The 15,515-nt window shown below is 41.5% G+C and overlaps 1 long non-coding RNA gene across 1 annotated transcript; it reads left to right on the forward strand.

The window, feature by feature from the left end:
• Positions 1-10,780: 10,780 nt before the first annotated feature.
• Positions 10,781-11,357, forward strand: LOC123399998. The gene is made up of 2 exons (XR_006610465.1): positions 10,781-10,892; positions 10,971-11,357. It is a non-coding gene; the product is annotated as an uncharacterized LOC123399998 (long non-coding RNA).
• The last annotated feature ends 4,158 nt before the right edge of the window (positions 11,358-15,515 follow it).

Below are 15,515 nucleotides of genomic sequence, written 5' to 3' on the forward strand. Positions count from 1 at the left end.
TTAAAATTATTTAATGAAAATTATGACAAATATAAAGATTATACATAAACAAATGACATATGAACAATCGTGTCTCATCTTTTTTCTTCTTCTCTTCTTTGTTCGAGTCTTCGCCCGAGGACGAAGACGATTCGTCGTTTTCGTTGTAAGCCATGCGTCCATTCATGAGACCATCTTCAATGACATCATGCGAAGCTATGTCCGGCACCGTCCATTGACCTCTTCTTTCGGGTCGTCTTCGACGTCGCGGCCGCCGCATTAGGTCGCTTGACGGGATGTTGAGGCTTGACTGCGGGCGGCGGCGCGACGACACCCAACGTCGTCGGTCATGAAGCTATGAACAAGCTGCGCGTGAGGCCGCAACTTGAAGGAGCGGTGCTCAACCCCGCACTAGGATTAGCGCCATCGGAGACGACGGAGAAGGGGGGAGGGTCACGGATGTAAGCAGGGGTGAGGGGGATGTCATCGGGGCGCTCCACCGGGCGATTTCTCCGACGGCGGGGCGGGGCGGGAGAGAGTGTTGTGTTGCGCGCACGGGAACAGGCGCCTGAAATAACCAGCATGGGATGATGATTCGCTCCACGCGCGCAACCGATTTTTCAGCGCTTGCGATTTTAACGTCTTTGCTGGACCGATTAATGTGGATGCACGCGTATAAAACACACTATTTTTTCAACGCATCGTTTAAATGTCGCGCCTATTGAAAATGCTCTAAGGTGCTGAGGCAAGTCATGGCACGCTATGGCGCGGTTTGTTCGTCACACAACAAGGTACATGTGCAGACAGCGTGCGTCGCGTGGATGTTCTTGATTGATAGGTGCAACTTCACATCAGCAACTGCCATTACAACTTAGGCCTAGTTCGGTTAATCCCTTTCCTGCTAGATTGGAAAGTATTTGCACGCGTTTTGGCTTGTATGGGATTTAATTCCCTTAATCTTCTTCAAATCCATCTCAACCAAACAAGCCCTTAGGAGCATAATTTGTTTGATTAACTCGTAATGAAAGAACTACATATCGGCAATGCACCATCAACAAGGAGGCAGCGATTATTAACTGAATCATGTTGTCCTTCTAGGTTGCTACCATCATATCTTGTTGGGATGATCAGAAGAGGAACTGAGTAGGTCGCGCTAGTACTCCTCTGTCAACAAATATAATCAAATATAACAACATTTAAATCATTACTTAAGAGCATCTCCAACAGCCATGCTATATAGGCGCCGCGCTCAAAAAGTAGTCATTTTAGCGCGCGCTAACGTTCCGGGCGCTTCAGCGGACGCGCAAAAACAGCGCGCGGCATATGTCAGCGCGCGGGAGAAAACGCCATCACACGCCTCTTATTTGGTGCTCCCGCTCCCGCGCGCTGACCTCTCGAGAGCTCGCGCGAAACTCCACGTACCCATCCAGACGCGCCGTCGTCACCGCCCTCGCCACCCCCGTTTTCCTGGCGACCGTTCCGGCGCTTCCCCGGTCTTTCCCCGCGCGGCCGCGGCTTCCTCCCTCTCTCTCGTCAGCGCCGCCCGTCACGTGCGGCAATCTTCCGACGAGGAGCGTCCGGCCGCCCACTGCCGCTTGACGCCCGCAAGATGTTCGACAAAAGGCCCGCAAGGTATGTATTGCTTCCAACTTCATATTTTATATGAATTTTGGTGCATGTTGTTTATAGCCTAGTTTTAAACATTTTAGATGAGTTCGGCATATGATTCTTCCGAAGAAGAATTTGATATGGAAGGGGAGGAGGATCTTGCAATGATCCTAACTATGCACATCAATAATAAACCGAAGCACGGTGGTTCGGTTATGGGTCGGCAGAAAATTTGAAGGGATAGGATTGATGCCCATAACAGATTGTGTCCAGATTGCAAGAAATATGAGGCGTCGGCTGCTCGCGCGCGCTGCTGGAGCTGCGCGCCCGCGCTGCATTTCAGCGCGGCTGCTGGAGCCAGCGCTGCACGCTGCGTCAAACCTGACGATGGACGCGCTGTACATCAGCTTTTTGGACGCCGGACGAAGCGTGGCCGTTGAAGATGCTCTAAATAATCTAAACACTTTTATATTTGATAACATGAGAGTATTATTACTTAACTTTCCTAAATAACCTCCCTCCGATTTCATGGACCCTCCTCTAATTAACCCCAATTAAAAAGAAGACCTAAGCAATTAGGTTAGTTTACGTAGCTACCCTATGCGGGTGTAGCATTGCTTTTGTTAGAGTGGCGCGGGAACGTGACAATGCAGCGAAGGTGGCGAAAGGTAAGTGTCACAACTATGCTAGATTCATACACATAATAGGAGATTTGGGAGAGGAAACAAGGATTTGGGATTCAGGTAGATGAACTGAGCGTGGAGAGTACAGTTTTGTCATTTTTCTCTGCTCTTCACCTCGCCTTAAGGACAACTAGATACTACCCGCATGTTGCTGCGAGAATATGTAGGAATAAAATTATCACCAACATGTGACCTCTTCCCAGACATGCTGCTGCCGCGGGTGGCCTCGCCCTGGCTCCGGTGTGTCGTCCCCGTCTATCCCGGTTGGATCTGAGGCCTTCCCCAGCCGGTTGTGGTGCTCCCCGGCCAGCCCGTCGTGGTGGCCGGCGCCCCCTCCTCGCTCCGCCCCCTTCCCTCCTCTCTGGTCGGCTTCGGGTCAGCCCCTCTTCGGAGGCGGCCTGGAGGCACCTGGTTGTGCCCGACGGCCGCTACTTCCTGTAGTGCGCTGGCCAGGAGCTTGGCTGCGTGCGAGCCGTCTTGACCATCCACCCACCCGCCGCAGGGGCGGCTTTGACTCGGCGACCATTAGAACTGCGCCCCCTTCCAGTACCTATGGCCGGTCGGCGTGGCTTCGGATCCGGCACACCCCGGGAGCTGCGCCATTTCCGGCTCCTATGGATCGCTGGCTCCTTTGGCATCTCCGACCCGACACCCTACAGGTGCTCTTGTTGGCCGTCCATCCTGATGCATCTTTCGGTCTGCTGCGTCCTGTGAGCTGCGTCCTGTGAGCTGCGTCCCCTTCCAGCTCCTTTTACATCGGTTGATTTTTGCGTAGATTTCTTCTTTGAGATTCATGTTTCTTTCTTTTGTTTCTGGTATATGTGAGTTGCTTTGGGCTAATTTTTTTACTACCACATAATGGTCCAGTCAAATTCTTAACGGACGGAAGCCCATTACCTGTGAGACTCAATCCTCTCCTCTCTTCCTTTGTTTTTCTCTTTTTCTTTATTGGTCATTTTATTTATTTTTTGGTATTTTTGTGATGTTGGGTGAATGTAAATGTATACACACGAACATTACAAAATATATGCAAAGTGCCATGATTATATGATTTATTCTTTGCATACTGTAAAAGAAAGTGCAATTTCACTGTGATTGTTTTTTGTTCTTTTCCATTTACTTTCTTCTTAAAAGCCCTGTTTGAGATGTCTTTTTCTCACAAATACACTTGTAAAATTAATACACACCTCTATTCATCGGTTTAGTTTTCAGCTGATTTTATACTATGACTGGTATAATACCTTTGTAAAATATTACACTTGTAAAAATAAAATGGCATTTCAAACAGGGACTAAAAGGTAATACCAATGCCACTAATTTTTTATTCCTTATAACACCTTATTATTTTGATTTTTTTCTTCTTCTTTAAGGGTGACACCGATGTCACTAATTCATTTCTATTTAGAATTGTTTTCCTTGGAAATGCTACTATTTCATACTTATTTCGGTGTATTTAGAAAACACATTTTTTGTGTATACTGTGTGCAAATTTTGTCAATGTTTGTCTAGAGCTTATTTTTCTTTTAAAATGGTAACAACAATGCCACTAGTTCATTATTCCTTAGAAATACTCATTATGTTGATTTTATTTTTGTTTTCATTTCATCTTATTTCTAATTAAAGGGTAATACCAAATCCATCAATTATTCTTTCTTAGAAAAATTTAATTATTTTAATTTTTCTTTAGTTTTCTATTTCATTTTTCTTCTTCTTTCATGGTGATACCAATGTGTCTAATTTATTCATTCTCATGAAACTTTATGTAAAAGTTAAACTATTATATGCTTACTCTTACATATTTAAAAAATAATTTCTATATAAAATATCTGGAAAAAATGCATTCTTTGTATTTTATTTAATTTATTCTAAAAGGGTAATATCAAAGCAGCTAATTCATTCTTCCTTGGAAAACTTAATTATTATGATTTCATTAATGATTTTATTTATTTTACTTATTCTTGAAAGGTCATACGAGTCAGTGATTAATTTTTTCGAAAATAATTCCATTTTCTTATTTTTCTAATTTGTGTGTCATTATTTCCTTCTTGAATGGTAATACCAATGCCACTAATTCATTTCTTTCTAAAAAAATATTTTCCTGTGCAAATTGCACTATCATGTGCTTCGTTTTACATACTATAAAAAGAAGTTTTATATAAATTGTTTGCAATCTTTGTCTGTTTTTTATTTTCTTTTTTATTTCTTCTAAAAGGGTAATGCCAAATCTAGTAATTCATTTATTTTTAGCAAACTTCATTATTATGGTTTTTAATATATTTTTATTTCATTCTCTTTCTTCTTAAATAGTAATACCAAAAGCACTAGTTCATTTATCTTAGATTTTTTTTCTTCATTATTTTGATTTTGCTTTCGTTTTATTTTTCTGTAGTGGTAATATGAGTGCCGCTAATTCATTCCTTCTTATGAAAGCTCCTTTTTCTAAAAGTTCCACTATTATATGCTTGTTCTAGCATATCAAATTCTATGTAAATTGTGTGCAAAAAATCATTGATTGTTCTAGATTTTATTTTCTATTTTGTTTCTGCCTAAAGGTAATAGAGATATAACCAATTCATTCATCCTTAGAAAAATATATTTTTTCTAAAAGGTATTTCATTCTCCTTGTACTTTAAGGATAATACCAATGCCACTAATTCATTCTTCACTAGAAAAGTTTCTTTTAAATTGTCCATTTTTTATTTCATTTTCTTTCTTCTGTAAATTTATACCATAGACACTAATTCAGTCCTTCTTATGAAACCTTTTTTTTGTGAAATATTCATTATTAGATGCTAATACTTGCATATTAAAATGTGTAATGTGTGTGTAAAAAAAGTGTAAATTCATGATTATATTTTTTGTTTCCTCTTAAGTGTTAATTTGGTGGAAGTGGATTGTGGAGATTTGCCGAGGTGTGGATTTCAGGGAATTTGGTAATCCCTTACTTCCACCCAATCCCATCAATTCCCCTCGCATCCCCAAGTCTCGAATCCCCTTCCATAAAAAATTGATAGGCAGGGTTTCATATAATAAGCTGAGATAGTGCAAAATAGCAGCGGAAAAATTAAAAATCCAATCTTGGCAACTTTTACAACTTGTTTAAGAAAAAATGCTATAGAACTTCATCGTCACTTGCTCCCGGATTATGAAAAATAGCAAAATAATCTCGTACAATCAGCTACAAGTTAATGGCTCACATAAACGAAACGCATAATCATATTAAGGAAAACTTGCTAAGTTGAACATCATGTTTGGTAGGCATGTTGATACAAACCTTGTTTGGTAGGCATCTTGCTACCAAATTGAAACCAGAGCAGAATATGAGTATTACATAATAACCAAGAATCAAACATATGGGGTCTTCCTCCACTCCTCCCTCAACCACTTGAGATGTCGTTTGGCCGATGTCCACATCTACACGGTATGTGTCCTCGGCGTCAAGATCCTCCAAGAACAAAGGGTTTCAAGAGGAAGTGGCTGCAACTACGAGTGAAAATCCTCATTAAGATACTCAGTAATGTAGTCCCATCAGAATTATGGAGTTGTTCAAATGCGCTTCAAATGAGTCCAATTTATAAAGTAGTTTCACTCTGTATTTTGTGCTACATGGTAGGTTTTGTGGAGTTTTACTGTGCTCGCACACTTCTTTTTCTTGATAATCCCTTAGGTGATGTATTTTGGGTCAATTATCATTTAGTGGAGAAAATCTCCATAAATGGTAGTGGAATCACATATTTAATGTGATAACTAATTTCCATAAAACAATCAAGCAAGAAGGACAACGGAACGGGTGTCGTCGCGCTTCTAGAGCAAAAGACGACATTCCACACGACCTCACGCGCGCGTATGAGCGGTTGTATGGCGCGTCATCGCCATCGCCAGATCAACTATTTCCACCCAGTTGAATTTAATCATGGATCAGACGCCCAAAGACACCAGAAACTCATACAGAGGCATAGCCCTAGCCTCTTGAGCTCATCCGAAGGAGGCATCAACTAGGAGAAGGAGGGGAATCTTACCACCACGTGGAGGAGGATAACATCATCACCACCGTCATCATCACCATCATCCACTTCCTCATCATCATCCGCATCCTTATCATCTTCAACATCAAGAATCCTAGTGGATCATTTGTTGTATCATTCAAATCATTCATCCATGTATGCCATTATCACTGCCATGATGTTTGTTGTTTCCATGTGTGAGTAGACCCCTAGTTCTTGAGGATATGGATGAACCTTGGTATGTGTAGGATCTAAAATGTTATTTTGGATATGAGGTCCTCTATTGAATGTTTAGTTTAATAGCTTCATGAATGTTGTGAAGGGGCCACACTCAACAATTTGCCTTACAACCATGATGTATATCACTCACGTTGTAGAGGTCTAGGGTGTGGAGGTAATTTGAGGTGAGTGGTGACAGTAAAAGTCTACTCCCCCTAGCCTTTACAATTGATCGGGGAACTACAGAGAATCCTTAGAGAGGAGGCGTCCATGGGGTAACACTTAATTATCATGAGTTTTAACCCTCAGGGAGAGACTATGATGGTGACATGCATAGCACGATGTCTACAAGAAGTAGAGCGTGTACTCTACCTGGCTCCGCCTAACATAATCAACAACCGTGGCTCAAGTATCCGTTCCATACTATGATTATGCATAGATGCCCTAGCAACATACCAACGGATATTCCGGACTACGTGAGAACAACTTTTTATTTTGTTGTTTCATCCATCACTATAATCCTTATTCTTTATTTACTTTTATTTTATTTATTTACAAGTCTCATGCTACTCAACTATTATTTATATTCGCCCTCACTCTGCTTTAAATCTACAACTAACAGGCACAAAAATATGTAACAACGCTGCTATACGTACGACAAAATGCGTACGATCCTCGTCCGATCCGGCGTGGCAACGGAGCGAAAATTGCTCCGCATGCGGTCAGGTTTGGGTTTGGGCCGGGGCTGGTTCTTGGATCAGAACACCGCTTCTGTCCTGGTAGGCCCCACCTCTATAGTAACATATATATTTTTAAATGAGTTTATATCTTATCCGGTTATCCCCTCCGCACAGAATTGGATCGAGTGTTCTAGCTTCTTCCGGCTATTCTTGTTGCTACTTTGCCAGTTGCCTGGACGCTGCTTCTTCTGGCTCAAATCTGGGAGGAGGAGAGGCACAAGGAGAGAGGGTGTGGCGCCAGCCGCCTGGCTGCTCGAAGCAACGCCGCGGGAGGCAGCTTGCTCGCTCGGCATAGTTGGGATGGTGGCTGGATGCAACCTCCAATGGCAGAGTGCCTGGACGCTACTTCTTCTGGCTCAAATCTGGAAGGAGGAGGAGAGGCACAAGGAGAGAGGGTGGGGCGCCAGCCGCCCGGATGCTCGGAGCAACGTCGCGGGAGGCAGCTTGCTGGCTCAGCATAGTTGCGATGGTGGCCGGATGCAACATCCAATGGCAGAGGTGAGTAACAGATTGCTGGAAGCTCTTGTATCAAATTTACTGTCTAAAAGCATATTTATCTTGACCAGAGCAAATTTACTGTCTAAAAGCATAAGAATCTGAACTACAGAACATAGTGACATAGAGCGTTGAATGATAATGCCATTGTTACAATAACCAAAATAAATATGCATCTAGTGCCATAAGCCAAACTGTCCAATCGGCTCGGAAGTACTACAGAGTGCGTCTCTTTCATCCGTTCGAATTAGCATCTAGCAGATCCATGACATCTTTATTTCCCTTCAAAGTTCAAAAACACAATGAGCTATTGACAAATAATGTTGGAAAATATTTGATAATACGAGTGTAGCACCTGGAGAATGTCAATGTACGACTTGATATGAATTGATGTAGTAGGTTCACTTGTTTCAAGTTCCTGGAATAAGAACAAGTAGTAATCTTGCTTGTCACGTATATTAATAATCTAGTATAACATATTAACTATAATTGTACGAAATATTACCTCGTTTTGTTGTGATGACAGAGGATTACTTTCCCGCCCACCTTTTGATTTTCTGCTACCTTTCTGCAATAAGGTAGTACTCACACTTCAGCAAGTTATAAGAGGAAGAAAGAAGCTCCTACAAAAATATTCTAGATTTAGATACCTTTCTCCCTTTTTGACTTGACACTCCATTTGTACCTTTTGGTACCTGCTGCTTCTTTGCTCTTAATCGTTTGACCACTTGATCAACTTTAGATACCTTTCTTTTTGAGGGAGGACGACCTACACTCCGAACAGGGATTGGGTCGAGTACAACTTTTTCTTTGTTTAACACTGAATCTTCATGTTTTGCAATAGGCCCCCCCTCCGTAATTTTCTGGGTAGTACGATACATATCAATCTTAATTTGTAACTCATTTAAGCCATCTATCACCAAATCATGCAATGCATCAAACTCGGCCCCATTTTCTGCCAGTTCACGGGAACGCTTGCACAGATTATCATAACGTTGCACAACTGGTGTGTTCAACATATCATCATACGAGCATTTAATAAAGGTGTGTTTACGCTTAAAATCCTTCCTCCATCGCTGCAATATATACTTAGAAGGTACTTCTATAATCTCCATCAGAGCAAGCACGGAAAGGATGTGGCTACACAAGATACCCGAAATTCAAATAATCGACAAACACACTTCACATCACATTCTCCTTGGTTGAATAAGATAGTGAACTCTGAAATGACCCTTTTCTCTTTAATATCTCCATCTTCTCCTTCATAAAAAATCTTGCGGTCTTCTCTGACTTTATATGTAAAAAGTGAATCTTCATTGTACAACAAAGTTGGATAGCAATATATTTTACCTCTCAATTGCTCTTGAAACTCTTGAAATTTTGCATTGGTATAGGCGGCCTGGAATTGCCTCTCGAAGTCATAGTGAGTAATGCATGGAATTACCTCTTGGAATGACTTAGAATCAGCCTTGTTTTCTTTCTCTACCTTGTCTCGTAATGCATTGTCATATTGCCTTGCAAATTGCTTCAGAGTTGTTCTAGCATGGACATAGCCATCAAACAAAGCATTCACACTCTCACTTCTTTGTGTTGAAGACATACCTGCCCAAAAAGTATCTTTCACATATGCTGGTACCCACAGATTTTTATCATCATATAATCCACCAAGCCATTCATTGTCCTGGAGATCATATTTCTCGATCATATGTAGCCAAGCTTCATCAAAATCATGTTTGGTCAAGGAATTATAAACCACATTTGACAGTGTATACTTGATGTTGTCATACTTTTCATACCCACTAAGCTTTTTAGGAATCTTCTTCATGATATGCCATATACACCATCTATGACGAGCCATAGGGAAAACTTCTTCAATAGCATTCTGCATTGCTTTACACTGGTCAGTGATTATAGCATTTGGTGGGTTGTTTGACATACAACATAGCCATGATTTAAATAACCAGACAAAAGTGTCGGCATCTTCATTAGACAAAAGACCACAACCTAACAAAACTGATTCACCATGATGATTTACGCCAACAAAAGGAGCAAACGGCATTTTATACTTGTTTGTCAAGTATGTGGTGTCAAATGTGATGACATCCGAGAAAGATTCATATGTAGCTCTACTCCTTGCATCTGCCCAAAATACATTTCTCAGTCGTCCATCCTCCGCCACATCCATAACATGAAAAAAGTCTGGATCCTTTGACTGCATACGGAGGAAGTATTGATAAACAACATGTGCATCTCCGACACCAAGCTGCAGCCTTCTTGTGTCTTGCAAATAGTTCGTGCACTCCTTTTCACCATACTCAAGCTTATCATAGCCACCAGCTTGCATAACAAGAGAACCAAAATTCTTATTTATTCGGATCCCTGCTTGATCATTCAATTCTAGGGTCCTTTTTGCATGCAAGTCAAGTTTCTTATGACACCTCAGAAATCTGGCTTTGCTTGGACTTATTGGATGATTGTGATCAACTGTAATAGAGGTAATGCAAAACTTATCTCCACGGCGACAAAAATTACTCTTAGCGGGACATTGCATCCTTGTCGATGGATTAGGTTTAAATGAGTTCTTTGATGAGTATTGAGCCTTCCCTTGTCTACTACAAGCAAGGGTGAAATAATGAAGTTTGTTGTCTTCATCATATCTAGCAGTTCTTCTTACTACACCAAAGCCCTTCTTTTTTGCATAACCTTTGTAGAACCTAACAACATCATCCTCACTATCAAACATGAGACCCTTCTTAGGTTCCAACGTCATGACTTGTTCTACTTCTTGGTCACCCAAAGAATCCCCAATCTCCTCAGCAATGAAAACATCATCATCCTCTTGAAATACCATGTTCTGTTCTGCCACTTCATCAGAAGTTAAATTTGACGCCATCACCTCTGTAAATTGCCAACAATAAGAACATATCATTGAGCATACACCCGGATAAACTGAAATAATCTAGAACAATTATGATCCAAAAAAGGCTAAAGATACACACCTTTGATTGTTGGCAACTCCTGATTATTTTCCCTCTCGGTGTGGTGCAGATTTGTTTGTTTGCGCTCTCTGTAGTGGTGCAGATTTCACTTGAAGAGACGGATTTGTAGATCAGCATGAAGAACTCATGAAGAAGATGGTATGAAACAGATTTGATCCCGACAATGTAAAAAAACTCACCTCAAAATATTGGCTGGACCTGATTGTTTTGTCCCACTAAATAATCTTCTTTGTGGTGTTGCAGATCACATGTGAAGGAGATGAAATTGCAGATCAGCAAGGAAGAGATCGGACTGAAGATGAGCCGTCGCGCTTTGGAGGGAATAGCAAGAGGCATGGAAAGTTACAGATGGAAGAGGTGGAAACGTGGATAAGTTCTAGTGGGGCTAGGGCAAATAAAGGGTTTTGGGTTTGGGCTGGACCATGGGTCACGACGGGGCTGAAATAACGGAAGTGTCGTACAGTTATCGGACGTAAAACATCATACGTGAAGCAATTTCGAATATGTAATTCTCTACAAGAGGCAAAAATTTGATTCATGTGCTTCCTCTTGAATCGATACTCTTACTTTGAAAAGGCAACAACTGAACCATGTGCGCTTGCAAGTTATCAGCTGCTATGTACCAAGAAACTAATTCATGTCATAATCTGTTCATTTGGTTGCTGGCACCCTACAACCTACAAATAAACATTCGTTATTACGAAGGAATCTAGATTTGCTAAAAAAACTGGCTGAGTTATATATTTTTTACAGTGTCACTAGTGGATATATGTCTAGCTAGAAGTTATGTTGGTGGTGCACGAATTTGAAACGACACAAGCACTATTATTTTCAAATAGCACCAACGTTGGACAGATTCGTACGTCAGCTTAGTACACAAGTAGTGTTGGCGTTGATATAAATTAGAACACCACCAAAGTGTGGTTCTTGCTATGCTGACTTGTTGAAATATATTGTTGGCGCCGGATACCCTGACACGTCACAACTATATAATGTAGTGCCGACGTTCTCTGTTCATGAACGCCAGCACTAAGTTTTTCCTATATAAGTATTGGTGGCCCCTTTGTTTCTCAAATACATTCACTTCCAATTTTCCACAAAATTATTCTTCCTAACTAGCTCCTCTTAGTTATGGACCCACGCCGGCGGAGCATGTCGAAAGTTTGGGACTCGGCCACCTTGGCCGAGCTCCCATTTGGCCATCTTCGCTACACCAGAAGCTTGCCACGACCAATGCAGTCGGCCCTGTCCGGTGAATCAACCCGCCACAGTAGCGTGACTTTCGTTCAGTCTGAGAGCTATGCCACCAGCGTCGAAGATATCGGTTATCGAGCAAGGGAACCTATGATGCTTTGCAACTGCTGACTTCATGTTAATAAGCATATGTGGCACAGACAATGGAATTCAAAGCGAGAGTTCTACATCTGGGTCAACCATGGAAAGGTACCTATATGACAAAAATACACCTCTATCTATTTTTAACTAATTTGCACAATTCAACTTCTCTAGTGTCGCTCACATCAATATGTGTATATATATTGTGATCCATAGAAAATAGGGGTAAATATTGCTTCATATAATATGTGTTGATCTCGTGTAGAAGTACGTAGGCGAGTTCCTCGATTACTCTATTGCACTACTGAGGCAACAAATAGATGACATGCAACTCAAGAACGATATGAGGCGAGACCAAATCAAAATATTCAAGATGCTTTAATATGCACGTTTAGCCGGTTGGATGCTTGGCCTATTTCTCCTAGCTAGATCGATGTGAGCATTTCTTCTGGTGGGAGTCATCACACTGATGATGTTCTTAGTCTAGATCTAGTAGTAGGAAATTATATTTTGTTATTGTTTATTATGTTTCGGTAATGTATGCAAGCATGCTAGATTAACTAATGAAATCTATGTTGTTTCTATATATATGTATCATCTTTTAAACTGTTATTTTAATTAGTATATATATATATATATTCACAAAAAATGAAATTTAAAACCATAATTAATGGAATAAATAACATAATAATAAACTAAGCATAATAGAAATACAAAATAATGTGTGCAATCTATAAATAAACTAAAATAAAATTACATAGCAATGGCGTTGGTCATGTGGGTCAATGTCACCAAACACACAATTGCTCATCAAATCCAACAATCTATATCCACACACTCTTTTAAAAAAAATCTATATCCACACACGTATCGATTCCCACCTACCGTTACCCTCAAATCCAGCCCCACCCCGTCGCTACCGCCAATGACCAAGCCCCCGGTTGTAGTCTCCGTCTCCGACTACATACCACCGTTGTCTCCGCCTCCATCTCCACCGTCGTCGTCGCCTTCTCCGTGCACCGTCTCCGTCTCCGCCTCCCGTCATCTCTGTCACGCCTTATCCTCCGCCGCCCCCTAGCCATGGTCTTTACCTCCATCATCGTGCCCTCGCCATGGTCTTCGCCTCCACCGCTGCCATCAAGGAACCGCCAACCCTGTTGTCTTCGCCGTTGGTGAGTTTTAGTATAGTAGTAGTGTACAATTGTTAGCGTAAATGCAGTGTAAAATTATACTGTAACTGTTGTGTATAATTTGTAGTGAGATTATCGTATATAAGATCTTATTCTAGTTGAAGTGTAGAATTTAGTGTAGTTGTAATGTAGAAGTTCCTCGCACCAGACAACATAAGGATATGCACTAGGGTTGAGGAGAAGGAGAACATTCAGGCCGAGCAACAGTTGTTCAACCCATTAGTGACGGAGCTTGCGAGAGATGACAAACTCATAGAGACGAACAAGATGATGATCCTTCAATATGCAATGAGGAAGAGCGTAGATTAGGATCCCGCGGATTGAGATAAGCTCACGGCAGATGAGGAGGAGGAGGTTTAGTCGATGCGGCATCGTCGTAGGTCTGCGAGGGACGACCGCGAGGTCTACCCCTCTAGCCAGTAGTTTGCTAGATTGGTAACACTAGCTATTACATATACGAATGATTGTTTAACTTTATGCATGTTATTTTATGTTTGAACCGTGTACCATTTTTAGAATTACTTAATTACTAGTAAATATTCTATTTTAATATGTTAGTTATTTAGTTTAATGATCTATGCTTACTTTGGCCAACGATGATGAAAGCAATAAAAAATGTCCCGTGTGAGCCCATGGTGCTTTGAGATGCCAAAAGGATAGGAAGTTCTTCATAGATCTTACAAAAGACTTCATCACTAAGACAATATATATATATATATATATATATATATATATATATATATATATGATTTGGTTCAACATGTTCTGATTGAGTTTCATATGGTACGGTTGTAGTCGAAATTGTATAACTAGCTTTTTTTTTAAATTTTGCTCAGGTCATCCCTTGCGGGACAAGGCGTGACTTCTTAGAGAAGTTTTGAGTTCTACTTGACGCAACCATCAAATTCCAATGAACCCTGAGGAAGATGCTGACGGTCCAACACTTTAATTATCTTGTCACCAACGAGTCATACCGCACCTATTTCGGTTGCCCTGGTTGGACAACTCTTGTAACTGCTTACGAGATGGAAGCTAGGGAGAGAGCAAAGTTCTACCTTGACTACGATCGTGACGAGATCATGGTCTACTACACACTATGACCCTAAGGCCGCTCGCTGAAATGTCGAGTTAGCTAGCTAGTAGGCATGCAAGCATGACATATCTCATGAAGTTACCACCTCGAGTTTAGTTGAACTTGTGTACTTGTGTTATTTGCCTATTTTTGTTTTTTTGAAGTATGTCAATAAATAGATACTACTGAACTTATATTTTGGTATTTGCATTGCACTGTTTATTTACTGTTCTTAAACTTCGATTACGCTGTCATTTAGTTGGATCGCGTTGCTGTAGAGATTTGGTTTAAACTAGAAATAAAATTGTTGGCATCGCAGTAACATCCAATGCCACCACTGACATATATTCTAATGGCGTTGGCCATGTTGCACGCCAAAAACATTTCAAATACTATTGGCGTCATCTCCAACGCTAGTAGTATTTTTTAACAACGGCGGCATGTTGGTGGCGTCGGGTGTCCACGCCAGCGAGGCCATTTTTTCCACGCCATAGCTAGGCTTTTCCGCACTAGTGCATGATCTATGTATGTTACCAACTAGAAAAATTTAGCATGATGGATGACTTGTTCAGATTGATAGTGCTAATGACCCGAAAGTATGTGATTTGGACATGGCAGTTGCAATTTTTGAACATTTTTGTTTGAATTAACATGATTCTTGTGTGTAGGAGGGGGAGCCTCGGGTAAACCTGGGCAAACGGGGGTCGAGGCCGGGTTTGTAAAACCCCGCTTCCATTTCTCAAGTCTGAGGCCAGCCTGAAGCCCAAAATACTCGATGTTTTCCAGCCCGAAAACAAGCCCGAAACCCAATACCCTGGCCCGAACGCTATTTTTTGGTGTACGCAAGTGCAAGCCCGGCCCAAAGCCTGAAAACCTGGCCCAAAATACAAAAAAGAGAGAATCCCATGCCCAACCCGAACTACCTTTCAGGTGGAAAAACAAGGCCGAAGCCCGACCCGAATGGCAAGCCCGACCCGGCCCGACCTAGGTTTTTTGGGCCGGGCTCGGAACGGGTCGTTGGGCCGGGTTGTACTTGCCTGGGTCTAGTGTTGGGACAAGAGCCAAAAAACCAAAACCCCGCCAAAGAAGAGGCTATGGTCACTTTTAGTGCCCATAGTGGTATCCCAAGGATTTAATGATATGTTATCTCGTTCATCACCAAGATCAGTAGGTGTGAAACGATCGTCACGA

This window comes from Hordeum vulgare, chromosome 5H (assembly GCF_904849725.1).
Source record: "Hordeum vulgare subsp. vulgare chromosome 5H, MorexV3_pseudomolecules_assembly, whole genome shotgun sequence".
Classification (NCBI taxonomy): Eukaryota; Viridiplantae; Streptophyta; class Magnoliopsida; order Poales; family Poaceae; genus Hordeum; species Hordeum vulgare.